General features: G+C 41.5%; 1 protein-coding gene across 12 annotated transcripts in view; it reads right to left on the reverse strand.

The window, feature by feature from the left end:
* Positions 1-253, reverse strand: part of ZC3H11A (zinc finger CCCH-type containing 11A) — a 37,439-nt gene extending 37,186 nt beyond the window's left edge. For 8 of the 12 annotated variants that reach the window (XM_015569300.1, XM_006771995.2, XM_015569301.1 and 5 more), the window contains exon 1: positions 85-253. The gene's annotated coding sequence lies outside the window, so the exon portion shown is untranslated. The remainder of the gene's footprint in view (positions 1-84) is intronic. The other 4 variants (XM_015569302.1, XM_015569299.1, XM_015569298.1 and 1 more) reach the window with 1 other exon arrangement.
* Between the last annotated feature and the right edge of the window lie 4,818 nt (positions 254-5,071).

The raw sequence follows: 5,071 nt of genomic DNA on the forward strand, positions 1-5,071 counted from the left end.
GGGAGGCCGCGGCCACTCCCCTCGCCCTCACCCCAACCTCCCCGGCCCCAAGCCACCCGGGAATCAAAAAACGGGTTTAGTTACCGGAGAACAGAAACTTTACCGAACCGAGGACACTCTCCCCGACTCCCGCTTGCTGCCACGTCTTTCTTCTTTCTTAGCCGCTGCCCTCCACCGTCCTCACAGCAGCAGCACCAGCAGAAACCCAAGACTGCCAGCGTCAAAGATGGCGCCCGGCTACAGGCTCCGCTCTAAGACCGGGCGGTTAAAAGTGCCAGCACGACGCAATCGCGAGGATTCTGGGAGATGTAGTTCCTCTATGAGGCGATAACGTAAGATGGCGTTCTGGCCGCGGGGTCACGTGACAGCGGAGGCGGTAGGCCAAGGAGGCCGTTCCTTTCCCATGAACGCGTTTTATAAAGTTAACGGATTTATTGAAACCGTCTTTTTTTTTTTTAAATCAAATGAGGCACTAAGCGAGAAAGCTGCGAGAGCTGTGTCTACCAGACAGTAGGCGCTCAGTTTTTCTCTCACCAAAAAAACTTTGGCTTAATGAATAATAAATGGTCCCACAGCTGTGTAGACATCTAATCTAGAAATAAATTACTTTCCCCATGCAATGTTGGAGGATTTGTGCATTTATTTTTATTTCAAGAAGTGAAATTAGGTTTTTGGGGTTTTCCAATACAAATTTTTTTTTTTCTTGTATTGGAAAAACATTTCATGGTCACTAAAAACCTCATGAGGGTTTGGGGAGGAGAAGGAAGAACATCAGCTTTGGCCTCCTCAATTATTGACATTAGCTTGTATTTTCCCATTTGAATGTTTGTACCTTTTTGTTGGGGTCCAGCCCCAGCAGGTCCAGGGGTTCCCAAAGGAAGTAACTGAAGGAGATTATCCTAAGTAAAGATTATTGTAGTTTAAGCATGATTGTTCATAGTTAAAGTGATTAACTACCCGCCTGGCACTTAGTTAAGGGGTTTTACTGATTTATTCCCTTCCTTAGTCCTGTTAATCCCTAACTCCAGAGAAAAATCCCCACCTGGGGAAACCGCCTTTCTGGGAGAGGTGACCTTGGTTAAAACACAAAGCGCTAAGTAGGGGAGCAAACATATGAAGAACAGTATGCCATATATGCCAGGTCCCTTGAAACATATGCTGTGCAGATGTTTCTTCCCTGCAGCGACTGTGTCAAGCAGCAGGATGGACCAGCTTCTGGCACCTTTTTCCTCCAGTTATAAAAGTAATACAGATGAGTATTTTTTTAAAAATGTAAATAATACAAATAAATGGAGTAGAAAGTTTAAATCTCTATTAATCTGATTCCTGAGAAATAATCTCATTAATTTAGCTTATATTCTTTCTTTTTTGTAGTCTTAAAATATACTTAAATAGATTATGCTGGTAAGTTAGGCACCTAAAATGCCCCCTGGGTTAGAGGCTCAGCAGAACTTGCTTAGGTGGCTACATTTTACTGAACTCCAGAGGACATAATTATGCTACTAAGGAAGGATACACTTGATGGTAAAGCAGACGGGACTCCAGCACCTTATTTCCTCCTGGTCTGCTTCCGCCAGATACCAACCTTGTGAAGGACTCCAGCCAGCTCACAACTGGGTCCTGAGTCCCCTCACACTTGGGCTTTAACTTCTTCCAAAGTAAGAAGTCACAACATTACAATCCTAGATCCAGAGCCTTACATGCTAATACTCTGTGGTTGCCATGTCAACCAGACCTAATAAGCAAGTTCCACAATCTACATGCCACTTACATCAAGATCTGACCTCTGGCCCTACAGCTTTGGGTCATAATGCCAGATGAGTCCACCCAGTAGGTCACAGGGGTATTCTTGAAAGCCATGTTTATATTTGCATGCCTAGCAATAGCAACTCTAAGGAAAATGACTGTAAATCGCAAAGATATAACCCAAAATAATTGTACCCGAACTCATCTTTCTCTTAGCCAGATCTCAAAAATGCCCAACAGGGGAAGTTATTGGAGTGAGTCTTTGTGAAAGAACAAAAACAAAACAAGAAAACACATGGCTTTTAAGCATTTGCTATTAAAATATCTTACTTTTGCAAATTTTATAATGAACACATTACTATTGTAGTCCTGCCCAGAGCATCAGAGAAGGCTTCTATAAGTAAGGGGCCCTGAAGGCTAAGCTCCATTTACTTCATGGTAAATCCTCCTCTCTTTATGTTGACTGACTGTGGAGCCATATGATCTGGATTCAAATCCTGACCTATCCTTCTCCCTGAAACTCTAGTCAACTCTGTGGGTCCCACAGGTTGGGAGTAGCCTCAGTTTGTACCTTTTCACATTAGAAAATAGAGTGGGAAAAAAAAAAGAAAAACAAAAAAGAAAATAGAGTGAAAAAGTAACTGCAACACAAATAGATAGTCCATCCTCCAACTCGGTGTCCATCACCACTATCCATCATCCTTTCTTTTTTTCTTTCTGCCCTTCGGTCTCAGCTGTCCTACATGAGTGAGGAAAGAGGGGCCAACAGATTCTTCCAGCAAGAAGCTTTGGGTGAGAGTCACAAATACCTACGAACCACAATGGATAAATTTCAAACTTCTTAATCTAGCTGCTCTCTCTCAAGCCAACCTTCCTAGTACTACCTCTCTACTGTCAATGCTTTCTTAGGCTGTTTAATTTCCTCACACTGAACTGTAGTTTTGTTGGGTGATGGGTTAGTTAAGAAAAGGCAGACTAAGTTTTCATTATCAACATCAGCATGTACCTTACACTAAGTACTCTCCTATGTTTAGGTATTGTGCTAAGCATTGTGGGGATCCACAATAGGTGTGATATGTGGAACTTTTCTGAAAGACATGATAAATATAAAGATAAATAACTATCAGCTAGTGTACACCAAGTGTCCAGCCATAGTTTAGACCTGGCGTTACAAACTCAAATGCTTATACGAGCCAGGCACCTGTATACATGATAAGTATGGTGAGCCAGGTATAAGTATAAAACTCGAGGGCGTGCCCTAGCTAAAGAGTCAGCTGTTACCACTCAAGTTCAACTCATTCTTGCCAGGAGGGAACATAGAACCAGTGTTAATACATTTCCAATTTTTCAAGAGAAGCTGGAAGTTCAGTTTTTTAAATGTGAAAATTTCTGATTTGTACATTTGGAAACTAACTCAAAACAAAACAAAACAAAAAAAAGTCACTTTATAGCCTGGTTTACAACCTCCACTTTAGGTCCAGGAGAGGCAGTCATCGGTAAGTACAGTTTCAGGAAATACTTTCTGAAGGGAGGGAGACTTAAATTGACATCAAGTAGGACAGAGGTGAGAGGTTAAGTGAAGACAAGGAAAGAAGCTATGTTAGGGAGACCCCTAACGTAGTAAGGAGAGAAATTCAACTAGAGCAGTGGTTCTCAGCCTTACCTAATGCCACGAACCTTTCATACAGTTCCTCATGTTGTGGTGAACCCCCAACCACAAAATTATTTTCGTTGCTACTTCATAACTGTAATTTTGCTACTGTTATGAATCATAATGTAAATATCTGATCTGCAGGATGTATTTTCATTGTTACAAATTGAACATAATGAAAGCATAGTGATTAACCACAAAAACAATATGTAATTATAGATGTGTTTTCCGATGGCCTTAGGCGACCCCTGTGAAAGGGTCGTTCAACCCCCAAAGGGGTCGAGACCCACAGGTTGGCGACCCACAGGTTGAGAACCGCTGAACTAGATAAAAGTCCACAGTTTATGGAACGAGTAAACTTTGTAAAAGTAGGTTGGAGCAAGATTATGGAGGGCCTTGAATGTTGGGAAGGCATTTGAATAATGTTCTAGGGACAATAGGAATTCCTTGAAGGCTTTGAAACAGGGAGCAAAAAGTAGAGGATGTGATATTTGCAAAGTTGTTTCAGAAAGGCTGAACTAGAGGTAATGTTGGGCGGGAGTGACCACAGTGAAGTCAATGGAAACAGCAGAGTGGTCCCTTCTTGATCCTACCCATTATCCCCTTTGTCTCTTGTAGTTTTAACTTTCTCTCTGATTGTTTCCCAAAGCCTAGTAACATACGTTGGTTTAAAAAAAAAGTTGGGTGGGGGAGCATCACGCTCAATTTCTTGTTTCTCTCTGGCACGCCTAATTTCCCAACTTATCTTCACCCCCAGGCCTCAGCAAGCTCCTTGACTATTTTTTCACCTCTCAGGCGCTCTTTAATATATTTCATTTGGATTTATATCTCATGGCTTCTCTGTAATTACTGTGGTAGGGGCATTAGTTTTCAATTGGATGGATCCTTTGTAGTACTTAGTTCCCTCTTATTAACAAGCATTTATTGATACTTTATTATGTGCCAGGCTTTGTAAAGTATCCAATGGAATCCTTATAATAACTCTATTAGATAATATTATTAATCTCTTTTTAGAAATTCTTATAAAGTTCTAGTGATGTGTCCAAGATGTCATTGTTGTAAGTGGCAAAGTCAGGATTCACACCCAGATCTGTCCAACTCCAAATCATGATGCAATCATTGGCCCTTATTCACCATTTTCTGTTTCTTTAAACTGTGCCTCCCATGGTTCAAGGGCAAAATTCTAGCTTAGCCAGTCCTTGTAGCTGATCAGCCTGAGGCTAAATACCTCCCATTGATATACCAACAGCAATAAAGGCTCAACTACAACAGGAGGGTGTACACAGCCCACATGGGGGTATGTACCTTGAGTGCCTAGCGTGGGTAATCAGGAAGGCTGTGCCACTGGGCCCTACAGAACACCTACTTCATAAGGCCACTCTATCAAGCCCGTGAGATGTACAGCTCTACCTAATACATAGAAACAAACATAAGGAGGCTGCCAAATGAGGAGACAAAGAAACATGATCCAAATGAAAGAACAGAGCAAAACTCCAGAAAAAGAACTAAACAAAATGGAGACAAGCAATCTACTAGATATAGAGTTCAAAACACTGCTTATAAGGATGCTCAGTGAACTTAGGGGAAGAGTAGATTAACTTAGTGAGAACTTCAACAAAGAGGGAACATAAAAGCAGAACTAGATAACATAAAAAGGAACCAGTTAGAAATTAA

The sequence above is a fragment of the Myotis davidii genome, unplaced genomic scaffold, assembly GCF_000327345.1.
Source record: "Myotis davidii unplaced genomic scaffold, ASM32734v1 scaffold246, whole genome shotgun sequence".
In the NCBI taxonomy this organism is placed as follows: domain Eukaryota; kingdom Metazoa; phylum Chordata; class Mammalia; order Chiroptera; family Vespertilionidae; genus Myotis; species Myotis davidii.